The sequence below is a fragment of the Coregonus clupeaformis genome, chromosome 34 (assembly GCF_020615455.1).
Source record: "Coregonus clupeaformis isolate EN_2021a chromosome 34, ASM2061545v1, whole genome shotgun sequence".
In the NCBI taxonomy this organism is placed as follows: Eukaryota; Metazoa; Chordata; class Actinopteri; order Salmoniformes; family Salmonidae; genus Coregonus; species Coregonus clupeaformis.
Window position 1 is genome coordinate 8625813 of NC_059225.1, and position 14593 is coordinate 8640405.

The following is a 14593-nucleotide window of genomic DNA, read 5'->3' on the forward strand; positions in this document are numbered from 1 at the left end:
AAAACACAGAGGGGGTATGATAACTAAAACCATAGAGGTGGTATGATAACTAAAGACACAGAGGTGGTATGATAACTAAAAACACAGAGGGGGTATGATAACTAAAACCATAGAGGTGGTATGATAACTAAAGACACAGAGGAGGTATGATAACTAAAGACACAGAGGTGGTATGATAACTAAAAACACAGAGGTGTTATGATAACTAAAAACACAGGTGGTATGATAACTAAAGACACAGAGGTGGTATGATAACTAAAGACACAGAGGTGGTATGATAACTAAAAACACAGAGGTGGTATGATAACTAAAGACACAGAGGTGGTATGATAACTAAAAACACAGAGGGGGTATGATAACTAAATACACAGAGCTGGTATGATAACTAAAAACACAGAGGTGGTATGATAACTAAAGACACAGAGGTGGTATGATAACTAAAAACACAGAGGGGGTATGATAACTAAAACCATAGAGGTGGTATGATAACTAAAGACACAGAGGTGGTATGATAACTAAAAACACAGAGGGGGTATGATAACTAAAACCATAGAGGTGGTATGATAACTAAAGACACAGAGGAGGTATGATAACTAAAGACACAGAGGTGGTATGATAACTAAAAACACAGAGGTGGTATGATACTAAAAACACAGAGGTGGTATGATAACTAAAAACACAGAGGTGGTATGATAACTAAAAACATAGAGGTGGTATGATAACTAAAAACACAGAGGTGGTATGATAACTAAAAACACAGAGGGGGTATGATAACTAAAACCATAGAGGTGGTATGATAACTAAAGACACAGAGGTGGTATGATACCTAAAGACACAGAGGTGGTATGATAACTAAAACCATAGAGGTGGTATGATAACTAAAGACACAGAGGTGGTATGATAACTAAAGACACAGAGGTGGTATGATAACTAAAACCATAGAGGTGGTATGATAACTAAAGACACAGAGGTGGTATGATAACTAAAGACACAGAGGTGGTATGATAACTAAAAACACAGAGGTGGTATGATACTAAAAACACAGAGGTGGTATGATAACTAAAAACATAGAGGTGGTATGATAACTAAAAACACAGAGGTGGTATGATAACTAAAAACACAGAGGTGGTATGATAACTAAAAACATAGAGGTGGTATGATAACTAAAACCATAGAGGTGGTATGATAACTAAAGACACAGATGTGTTATGATAACTAAAAACACAGGTGGTATGATAACTAAAGACATAGAGGTGGTATGATAACTAAAGACACAGAGGTGGTATGATAACTAAAAACACAGGTGATATGATAACTAAAGACATAGAGGTGGTATGATAACTAAAGACAGAGAGGTGTTATGATAACTAAAAACACAGGTGGTATGATAACTAAAGACATAGAGGGGGTATGATAACTAAAGACACAGAGGTGGTACGATAACTAAAGACACAGAGGTGGTATGATAACTAAAAACACAGAGGTGTTATGATAACTAAAAACACAGGTGGTATGATAACTAAAGACACAGAGGTGGTATGATAACTAAAGACACAGAGGTGGTATGATAACTAAAAACACAGAGGTGGTATGATAACTAAAAACACAGAGGTGGTATGATAACTAAAAACATAGAGGTGGTGTGATACTAAAAACACAGAGGTGGTATGATAACTAAAGACACAGGTGGTATGATAACTTAAAACATAGAGGTGGTATGATACTAAAAACACAGAGGTGGTATGATAACTAAAGACACAGAGGTGGTATGATAACTAAAAACACAGAGGTGGTATGATAACTAAATACACAGAGGTGGTATGATAACTAAAGACACAGAGGTGGTATGATAACTAAAGACACAGAGGTGGTATGATAACTAAAAACACAGAGGTGGTATGATAACTAAAAACACAGAGGTGGTATGATAACTAAAGACACAGAGGTGGTATGATAACTAAAGACACAGAGGTGGTATGATAACTAAAGACACAGAGGTGGTATGATAACTAAAAACACAGAGGTGGTATGATAACTAAAGGCACAGAGGTGGTATGATAACTAAAGACACAGAGGTTGTATGATACTAAAAACACAGGTGGTATGATAACTAAAAACACAGAGGTGGTATGAAAACTAAAAACACAGAGGTGGTATGAAAACTAAAAACACAGAGGTGGTATGAAAACTAAAAACACAGAGGTTGTATGATACTAAAAACACAGGTGGTATGATAACTAAAAACACAGAGGTGGTATGAAAACTAAAAACACAGAGGTGGTATGAAAACTAAAAACACGGAGGTGGTATGAAAACTAAAAACACAGGTGGTATGATAACTAAAGACACAGAGGTGTTATGATAACTAAAAACACAGGTGGTATGATAACTAAAGACACAGAGGTGGTATGATAACTAAAAACACAGAGGTGTTATAATAACTAAAAACACAGGTGGTATGATAACTAAAGACACAGAGGGGGTATGATAACTAAAAACACAGAGGGGGTATGATAACTAAAGACACAGAGGTGGTATGATAACTAAAGACACAGAGGTGGTATGATAACTAAAAACACAGAGGTGTTATGATAACTAAAAACACAGGTGGTATGATAACTAAAGACACAGAGGTGGTATGATAACTAAAGACACAGAGGTGGTATGATAACTAAAAACACAGAGGTGGTATGATAACTAAAGACACAGAGGTGGTATGATAACAAAAAACACAGAGGGGGTATGATAACTAAATACACAGAGGTGGTATGATAACTAAAAACACAGAGGTGGTATGATAACTAAAGACACAGAGGTGGTATGATAACTAAAAACACAGAGGGGGTATGATAACTAAAACCATAGAGGTGGTATGATAACTAAAGACACAGAGGTGGTATGATAACTAAAAACACAGAGGGGGTATGATAACTAAAACCATAGAGGTGGTATGATAACTAAATACACAGAGGTGGTATGATACTAAAAACACAGGTGGTATTAATAACTAAAAACACAGAGGTGGTATGAAAACTAAAAACACAGAGGTGGTATGAAAACTAAAAACACAGAGGTGGTATGAAAACTAAAAACACAGAGGTTGTATGATACTAAAAACACAGGTGGTATGATAACTAAAAACACAGAGGTGGTATGAAAACTAAAAACACAGAGGTGGTATGAAAACTAAAAACACAGAGGTGGTATGAAAACTAAAAACACAGGTGGTATGATAACTAAAGACACAGAGGTGGTATGAAAACTAAAAACACAGAGGTGGTATGAAAACTAAAAACACAGAGGTGGTATGAAAACTAAAAACACAGAGGTTGTATGATACTAAAAACACAGGTGGTATGATAACTAAAGACACAGAGGTGGTATGATAACTAAAAACACAGAGGTGTTATAATAACTAAAAACACAGGTGGTATGATAACTAAAGACACAGAGGGGGTATGATAACTAAAAACACAGAGGGGGTATGATAACTAAAGACACAGAGGTGGTATGATAACTAAAGACACAGAGGTGGTATGATAACTAAAAACACAGAGGTGTTATGATAACTAAAAACACAGGTGGTATGATAACTAAAGACACAGAGGTGGTATGATAACTAAAGACACAGAGGTGGTATGATAACTAAAAACACAGAGGTGGTATGATAACTAAAGACACAGAGGTGGTATGATAACTAAAAACACAGAGGGGGTATGATAACTAAAACCATAGAGGTGGTATGATAACTAAATACACAGAGGTGGTATGATACTAAAAACACAGGTGGTATGATAACTAAAAACACAGAGGTGGTATGAAAACTAAAAACACAGAGGTGGTATGAAAACTAAAAACACAGAGGTGGTATGAAAACTAAAAACACAGAGGTTGTATGATACTAAAAACACAGGTGGTATGATAACTAAAAACACAGAGGTGGTATGAAAACTAAAAACACAGAGGTGGTATGAAAACTAAAAACACAGAGGTGGTATGAAAACTAAAAACACAGGTGGTATGATAACTAAAGACACAGAGGTGGTATGAAAACTAAAAACACAGAGGTGGTATGAAAACTAAAAACACAGAGGTGGTATGAAAACTAAAAACACAGAGGTTGTATGATACTAAAAACACAGGTGGTATGATAACTAAAAACACAGAGGTGGTATGAAAACTAAAAACACAGAGGTGGTATGAAAACTAAAAACACAGAGGTGGTATGAAAACTAAAAACACAGGTGGTATGATAACTAAAGACACAGAGGTGTTATGATAACTAAAAACACAGGTGGTATGATAACTAAAGACACAGAGGTGGTATGATAACTAAAAACACAGAGGTGTTATGATAACTAAAAACACAGGTGGTATGATAACTAAAGACACAGAGGGGGTATGATAACTAAAAACACAGGTGGTATGATAACTAAAGACACAGAGGTGGTATGATAACTAAAGACACAGAGGTGGTATGATAACTAAAAACACAGAGGGGGTATGATAACTAAAGACACAGAGGTGGTATGATAACTAAAAACACAGAGGTGTTATGATAACTAAAAACACAGGTGGTATGATAACTAAAGACACAGAGGTGGTATGATAACTAAAGACACAGAGGTGGTATGATAACTAAAAACACAGAGGTGGTATGATAACTAAAGACACCGAGGTGGTATGATAACTAAAAACACAGAGGGGGTATGATAACTAAATACACAGAGCTGGTATGATAACTAAAAACACAGAGGTGGTATGATAACTAAAGACACAGAGGTGGTATGATAACTAAAAACACAGAGGGGGTATGATAACTAAAACCATAGAGGTGGTATGATAACTAAAGACACAGAGGTGGTATGATAACTAAAAACACAGAGGGGGTATGATAACTAAAACCATAGAGGTGGTATGATAACTAAAGACACAGAGGAGGTATGATAACTAAAGACACAGAGGTGGTATGATAACTAAAAACACAGAGGTGGTATGATACTAAAAACAAAGAGGTGGTATGATAACTAAAAACACAGAGGTGGTATGATAACTAAAAACATAGAGGTGGTATGATAACTAAAAACACAGAGGTGGTATGATAACTAAAAACACAGAGGGGGTATGATAACTAAAACCATAGAGGTGGTATGATAACTAAAGACACAGAGGTGGTATGATAACTAAAGACACAGAGGTGGTATGATAACTAAAACCATAGAGGTGGTATGATAACTAAAGACACAGAGGTGGTATGATAACTAAAGACACAGAGGTGGTATGATAACTAAAACCATAGAGGTGGTATGATAACTAAAGACACAGAGGTGGTATGATAACTAAAGACACAGAGGTGGTATGATAACTAAAAACACAGAGGTGGTATGATACTAAAAACACAGAGGTGGTATGATAACTAAAAACATAGAGGTGGTATGATAACTAAAAACACAGAGGTGGTATGATAACTAAAAACACAGAGGTGGTATGATAACTAAAAACATAGAGGTGGTATGATAACTAAAACCAAAGAGGTGGTATGATAACTAAAGACACAGATGTGTTATGATAACTAAAAACACAGGTGGTATGATAACTAAAGACATAGAGGTGGTATGATAACTAAAGACACAGAGGTGGTATGATAACTAAAAACACAGGTGATATGATAACTAAAGACATAGAGGTGGTATGATAACTAAAGACAGAGAGGTGTTATGATAACTAAAAACACAGGTGGTATGATAACTAAATACATAGAGGGGGTATGATAACTAAAGACACAGAGGTGGTATGATAACTAAAGACACAGAGGTGGTATGATAACTAAAAACACAGAGGTGTTATGATAACTAAAAACACAGGTGGTATGATAACTAAAGACACAGAGGTGGTATGATAACTAAAGACACAGAGGTGGTATGATAACTAAAAACACAGAGGTGGTATGATAACTAAAAACACAGAGGTGGTATGATAACTAAAAACATAGAGGTGGTGTGATACTAAAAACACAGAGGTGGTATGATAACTAAAGACACAGGTGGTATGATAACTTAAAACATAGAGGTGGTATGATACTAAAAACACAGAGGTGGTATGATAACTAAAGACACAGAGGTGGTATGATAACTAAAAACACAGAGGTGGTATGATAACTAAATACACAGAGGTGGTATGATAACTAAAGACACAGAGGTGGTATGATAACTAAAGACACAGAGGTGGTATGATAACTAAAAACACAGAGGTGGTATGATAACTAAAAACACAGAGGTGGTATGATAACTAAAGACACAGAGGTGGTATGATAACTAAAGACACAGAGGTGGTATGATAACTAAAGACACAGAGGTGGTATGATAACTAAAAACACAGAGGTGGTATGATAACTAAAGGCACAGAGGTGGTATGATAACTAAAGACACAGAGGGGGTATGATAACTAAAGACATAGAGGTGGTATGATAACTAAAGACATAGAGGGGGTATGATAACTAAAAACATAGAGTTTGTATGATAACTAAAAACATAGAGGTGGTATGATTACTAAAGACACAGGTGGTATGATAACTAAAGACACAGAGGGGGTATGATAACTAAAGACATAGAGGTGGTATGATAACTAAAGACATAGAGGTGGTATGATAACTAAAGACACAGGTGGTATGATAACTAAAAACACAGAGGTGGTATGATAACTAAAAACACAGAGTTTGTATGATAACTAAAAACACAGAGGTGGTATGATAACTAAAAACATAGAGGTGGTATGATAACTAAAAACATAGAGGGGGTATGATAACTAAAGACACAGAGGTGGTATGATATCTAAAAACACAGAGGGGGTATGATAACTAAAAACATAGAGGTGGTATGATAACTAAAGACACAGAGGTGGTATGATAACTAAAAACATAGAGGTGGTATGATAACTAAAGACACAGAGTTGGTATGATAACTAAAAACATAGAGGTGGTATGATAACTAAACACATAGAGGGGGGTATGATAACTAAAAACATAGAGGGGGTATGATAACTAAAGACACAGGTGGTATGATAACTTATAACACAGAGGGGGTATGATAACTAAAGACACAGGGGGTATGATAACTAAAAACACAGAGGTGGTATGATAACTAAAGACACAGAGGTGGTATGATAACTAAATACACAGAGGTGGTATGATAACTAAAGACACAGAGGTGGTATGATAACTAAAGACACAGAGGTGGTATGATAACTAAAAACACAGAGGTGGTATGATAACTAAAAACACAGAGGTGGTATGATAACTAAAGACACAGAGGTGGTATGATAACTAAAGACACAGAGGTGGTATGATAACTAAAGACACAGAGGTGGTATGATAACTAAAAACACAGAGGTGGTATGATAACTAAAGGCACAGAGGTGGTATGATAACTAAAGACACAGAGGGGGTATGATAACTAAAGACATAGAGGTGGTATGATAACTAAAGACATAGAGGGGGTATGATAACTAAAAACATAGAGTTTGTATGATAACTAAAAACATAGAGGTGGTATGATTACTAAAGACACAGGTGGTATGATAACTAAAGACACAGAGGGGGTATGATAACTAAAGACATAGAGGTGGTATGATAACTAAAGACATAGAGGTGGTATGATAACTAAAGACACAGGTGGTATGATAACTAAAAACACAGAGGTGGTATGATAACTAAAAACACAGAGTTTGTATGATAACTAAAAACACAGAGGTGGTATGATAACTAAAAACATAGAGGTGGTATGATAACTAAAAACATAGAGGGGGTATGATAACTAAAGACACAGAGGTGGTATGATATCTAAAAACACAGAGGGGGTATGATAACTAAAAACATAGAGGTGGTATGATAACTAAAGACACAGAGGTGGTATGATAACTAAAAACATAGAGGTGGTATGATAACTAAAGACACAGAGTTGGTATGATAACTAAAAACATAGAGGTGGTATGATAACTAAACACATAGAGGGGGTATGATAACTAAAAACATAGAGGGGGTATGATAACTAAAGACACAGGTGGTATGATAACTTATAACACAGAGGGGGTATGATAACTAAAGACACAGGGGGTATGATAACTAAAAACACAGAGGTGGTATGATAACTAAAGACACAGAGGTGGTATGATAACTAAATACACAGAGGTGGTATGATAACTAAAGACACAGAGGTGGTATGATAACTAAAGACACAGAGGTGGTATGATAACTAAAATCACAGAGGTGGTATGATAACTAAAAACACAGAGGTGGTATGATAACTAAAGACACAGAGGTGGTATGATAACTAAAGACACAGAGGTGGTATGATAACTAAAGACACAGAGGTGGTATGATAACTAAAAACACAGAGGTGGTATGATAACTAAAGGCACAGAGGTGGTATGATAACTAAAGACACAGAGGGGGTATGATAACTAAAGACATAGAGGTGGTATGATAACTAAAGACATAGAGGGGTATGATAACTAAAAACATAGAGTTTGTATGATAACTAAAAACATAGAGGTGGTATGATTACTAAAGACACAGGTGGTATGATAACTAAAGACACAGAGGGGGTATGATAACTAAAGACATAGAGGTGGTATGATAACTAAAGACATAGAGGTGGTATGATAACTAAAGACACAGGTGGTATGATAACTAAAAACACAGAGGTGGTATGATAACTAAAAACACAGAGTTTGTATGATAACTAAAAACACAGAGGTGGTATGATAACTAAAAACATAGAGGTGGTATGATAACTAAAAACATAGAGGGGGTATGATAACTAAAGACACAGAGGTGGTATGATATCTAAAAACACAGAGGGGGTATGATAACTAAAAACATAGAGGTGGTATGATAACTAAAGACACAGAGGTGGTATGATAACTAAAAACATAGAGGTGGTATGATAACTAAAGACACAGAGTTGGTATGATAACTAAAAACATAGAGGTGGTATGATAACTAAACACATAGAGGGGGTATGATAACTAAAAACATAGAGGGGGTATGATAACTAAAGACACAGGTGGTATGATAACTAAAAACACAGAGGGGGTATGATAACTAAAGACACAGGGGGTATGATAACTAAAAACACAGAGGTGGTATGATAACTAAAAACATAGATGGGGTATGATAACTAAAAATAGAGGGGGTATGATAACTAAAGACATAGAGGGGGTATGATAACTAAAGACACACAGGTGGTATGATAACTAAAAACATAGAGGTGGTATGATAACTAAAGACACAGATGTGGTATGATAACTAAAAACACAGAGGGGGTATGATAACTAAAAACATAGAGTTTGTATGATAACTAAAAACATAGAGGGGGTATGATAACTAAAAATAGAGGGGGTATGATAACTAAAGACATAGAGGGGGTATGATAACTAAAAACACAGAGGGGGTATGATAACTAAAAACATAGAGTTTGTATGATAACTAAAAACATAGAGGGGGTATGATAACTAAAGACACAGAGGTGATATGATAACTAAAGACACAGAGGTGGTATGATAACTAAAGACATAGAGGTGGTATGATAACTAAAGACACAGAGGTGGTATGATAACTAAAAACACAGAGGTGATATGATAACTAAAGACACAGAGGTGGTATGATAACTAAAGACATAGAGGTGGTATGATAACTAAAGACACAGAGGTGATATGATAACTAAAGACACAGAGGTGGTATGATAACTAAAAACACAGAGGTGGTATAATAACTAAAGACACAGGTGGTATGATAACTAAAGACATAGAGGTGGTATGATAACTAAAGACACAGAGGTGGTATGATAACTAAAGACATAGAGGTGGTATGATAACTAAAGACACAGAGGTGGTATGATAACTAAAGACACAGGTGGTATGATAACTAAAGACACAGAGGTGGTATGATAACTAAAAGCTGTGTTTGAACGATCATCTGTCCTTGCACATTCAAGCAAAAGCGCAAAGTTGATCATTTCTGTCATAAGTCGATTTTTTACACATTCTGATCCTAGTTAAAAAAATGCTTAAATCTGCGTCCAAAAATGCTTCAGCAAAATAGAGATGCTTCCAAAGAAGTGCCATCACATCTAGACCTACCATCTGTTATTGGAGCTGTTGCCATCACCTCAAAGGACACACACACACACACACACACTCTCACCCCCCTCCTCTTTGCATTAGTGATGGAGGTAGAGTAGCAGAGGAGAGTGACAGGATGGATGTGTTGGAGGAGCAGACAGACAGACAGTGTGATAAAGACTGTGGTCCCCTCCAGGCTCGGTGGGGAAGATGCTGACACTCTCTTATCTCTCCAGGCAGATATAAGGGGAAGGAGGGGGGCGGACGTGTCTCTCACACGCTCTCTGCATGCTGTTCAGCCATCACTGACCACTAGAAAAGTCTGCTTAAAGCATACTCTTAAAATGAGGTCAGGATGATGCCATGATTTCAAAGACTCAATACTTTAGTTAGCTTCTTAAAGATGGAAAGTGATAAATGCCTCATTACCAAAACTCTAAACATCCTCTCTCTGCTGAATTGGGATCTTCTCACCTCATCAATCCTCAAATTTGTGTAAAAAAAATGTAAACTAAAGTATTACCAACAACCTCTAGAAGTTGAGAACTGGGTCGCTCCTCTTAGAGGTGACAGTGTGTTGTGGTCGTTATGAGCGTCAGCTCTCTGCTCTGCCCTGAGTGGCACTCAACTGGGAACTGTAAGTGCCCACATGGCCCGTTTCTAATGGAGTCCGTCCTCTCAGACCTCCAACCCCCCTCAAACACACACAAACACACACACACACACATATATACATTGAGTTTACAAAACATTAGGGACACCTGCTCTTTCCATGACATAGACCAGGGGTACTCAAGTACTTGAGAAGGTCCGGTCACACAAATTTCCTAGGTGGCAAAGGATGGATGATGTAATTTATTGGCGTAGTAACAAACCTTCACCTCGCAACCCATGCAACCCCAAGTTGTTCACACCCCTCTTGTTGGCAGAGAGAAAATGTTGCAGTTTTAAAGCGAATTTCCCACAATTCTACGCATTCTTCCATGTCTTATGTGTGTTTATATGATACTAGGGGTCGAAGCCCGACTGAGTAAAAAAAGTAAATATATATACAGTACCAGTCAAAAGTTTGGACACACCTACTCATTCAAGGGTTTTTCTTTATTTTTACTATTTTTTTACATTGTAGAATAATAGTGAAGACATCAAAACTATGACACATATGGAATTATGTGGTAACCAAAAAAGTGTTAAACAAATCAAAATATATTTTACATTTGAGATTCTTCAAATAGCCGCTGTTTGCCCTGTTCTGGGTCCGGATCCGGACTGACCGTGTGAATCCTGCGGTCCATATTGACCATGTTCTGGGTCCAGACCCGGACTGACCAGGTGAATCCAGGTGAAAGCTATGATCCCTTATTGATGTCACTTGTTAAATCCATTTCAATCAGTGTAGATGAAGGGGAGGAGACAGGTTAAAGAAGGATCTTTAAGCCTTGAGACAAATGAGACATGGATTGTGCATGTGTGCCATTCAGAGGGTGAATGGGAAGACAAAATATTTAAGTGCCTTTGAGGAGGAGGTATGGTAGTAGGTGCCAAGTGCACCGGTTTGAGTGTGTCAAGAACTGCAACGCTGCTGGGTTTTTCACGCTCAACAGTTTCCCATGTGTATCAAGAATAGTCCACCACCCAAAGGACATCCAGCCAACTTGACACAATTGTGGGAAGCATTGGAGTCAACATGGGCCAAAATCCCTGTGGAACGCTTTCGACACCTTGTAGAGTCCATGCCCCGACGAACTGAGGTGTTCCTAATGTTTTGTCCACTCAGTGTTCATACATGCACCCTCTCCTGGTGTAGACAGAGTGCTGACAAGTCTCCAGGCCCGGAGGGGACTAGCCAACTAGCAAGTGGTGGCATGGCAACAATCACCAGGACCTTGTTATATTTTAATGTGATTTGGTCGGAAGTCGGCGTGTTGTGTGTTATTATAATCGTCCCTGGTGAACACTGACAAATCACTGATGCATCATTTCTCTTTGATGTCTCTTCTTGAATTTGAACGTTTGAGACAATACTGTATTGATCCCTTGTTAGAGAGGCCCATTTAATCTCTCATACAGGGCTATGTAGTTAAAATTCATTAAGCTTATTTTCCTTTCACTCCTTCCAAATGCTCATTAGGCAACGACGCTGTTTTTATTAATTTTTTTGGGCTCTGCCAATGCCCAGGCAGGCTGAGTTCTATCAGCCCGATTCAAAGTGATTGCACTCCTCGTCCAAACGAGTGGTGGCTACAGCACATCTCCATCCAGTCATCAAAGAGGGTTTAACCAGCCTGCCAATGTGTGTCTGTGTATAGAGAAACTTCTGAGGAAAAACCAAGTGTTCTGAATAGAGAAGCACAGTGTTGATCTGAGCCTCTCAGAGAGTTTGGAGACTTCAGCTCTTTCGGGTGCTTTTAAACTTATTTTTCCACCTCATCAAACTCTGTTTTGGTCTTGGGATGTGCTGCGCTATGCTGTATTCTACCAGCCTACTGTGTCATTCCCAATCCAGCAGCTCAACGTGTCTGTTGATCCCACACAGCTGTAACTCGCTCCAGGTGAACCCTTCACTCCAGGAGCCTCTATCTGCAATGAGTGGGGAGTGCTTGACAATGACAGAGTCACCTGGGATAATGATGGAGTGGCAGTCCTTAATTCAACTCCCCCATGATGCAGACAGGAGGTCCTAGTCGTGGTGAGATCAATGCCGAAACTAGCCTGGCACCAGCCACATCGACCACGTGGTTAGCGTAGTTCACCAACAATGTGGCTAGGAGCCAGGCTAAATCAGAGCTAAATTCTAACCCCTAACCAGGCCCCATAGGGTTCTCTTGAGTGGGTGAAACCGCAATGCACTCATCCCAAACAGTCAAAATGAATGGCCAGATGCAGAGAGGGGGCTCGTCCATTTCTAGATGCGAGAAAAATAATGACGATGAGTCCTTACAGCTCTTCCAAAAAATGTCCACGCCGATGACATTTGGCCCATCTGTAGTTGGGCCACCTTTTGGGAGAGAGCTATTTTCCCCTTCTGTTAAATGCCAGCCTCTCACCCTAAGGTAATCTAAGTCTGCATCCTGCCAGTTAATTACACAGTGAGGCTGTTGCTCAGCTCCAGTGACCTGACTGGGTTCCACACTCCTCCTCTTCCTCTAGCTCCACTCTCCTCCTCCTCTCTCTCCACTCTCCTCCTCCTCCTCTCTCTCCTCTCTCCTCCTCCTCTCTCTCCTCTCTCCTCCTCCTCTCTCTCCACTCTCCTCCTCCTCCTCTCTCTCCTCTCTCCTCCTCACTCCTCCTGCCTACTCCTCCTCCTCTCTCTCCTCTCTCCTCCTCCCTCCTCCTCCTCCCTCCTCCTCCTCCTCCTCCTCCTCTCTCTCCTCTCTCTCCTCTCTCCTCTCTCTCATCACTCATCCTCCTTCTCACCCCTACTCCTCTCTCTCCTCTGTCCTCTCTCCTCCTACCTCCTCCTCCTCCCTCCTCCTCCTCCTCTCTCTCCTCTCTCTCCTCTCTCCTCCTCACTCCTCCTCCATCCTCCTCCTCCTCTCTCTGCTTTCTCTCCTCTCTCTCCTCTATCTTCTCTCTCTCCTCTCTCTCCTCACTCATCCAACTTCTCACCCCTCCACCTCTCTCTCCTCTCTCTTCTCTCTCTTCTCTCTCTCCTCTCTCTCCTCACTCATCCAACTTCTCACCCCTCCTCCTCTCTCTCCACTCTCCTCCTCACTCCTTCTCCCTCCTCCTCCTCCTCCTCCTCTCTCTCCTCTCTCCTCCTTTCCCTCTTCTCTCACCACACTCCTCCTCCTCTCTCTCCTTTCTCCTCTCTCCACTCTCCTCCTCTCTCCTCTCTCTTCTCTCTCCTCCTCCTCTCTCTCCACTCTCCTCCTCCTCCTCCTCGCTCTCCTCACTCCTCCTCCTCTCTCTCCACTCTCCTCCTCACTCCTCCTCCCTACTCCCCCTCCTCTCTTTCCTCTCTCCTCCTCCCTCCACCTCCCTCCTCCTCCTCTCTCTCCCCTCTCTCCTCTCTCTCCTCTCTCTCCTCTCTCTCCTCACTCATCCTCCTTCTCACCCCTACTCCTCTCTCTCCTCTCTCTCCGCTGTCTCCTCTCTCTCCTCACTCATCCTCCTTCTCACCCCTACTCCTCTCTCTCCTCTCTCCTCCTCACTCCTCCTCCCTCCTCCTCCTCCTCCTCTCTCTCTTCTCTCTCCTCTCTCCTCTTCAAGCCTCCTCCATCCTCCTCCTCCTCCTCTCTCTCCTCTCTCTCCTCTCTCTTCTCTCTCTCCTATCTCTCCTCACTCATCCAACTTCTCACCCCTCCTCCTCTCTCTCCACTCTCCTCCTCCTCCTCCCTACTCCTCCTCCTCTCTCTCCTCTCTCCTCCTTTCCCTTTTCTCTCGCCACACTCCTCCTCCTCTCTCTCCTTTCTCCTCTCTCTGCTCCTCCTCACTCCTCTCTCGCCTCTCTCTCCTCACTCCTCCTCCTCTC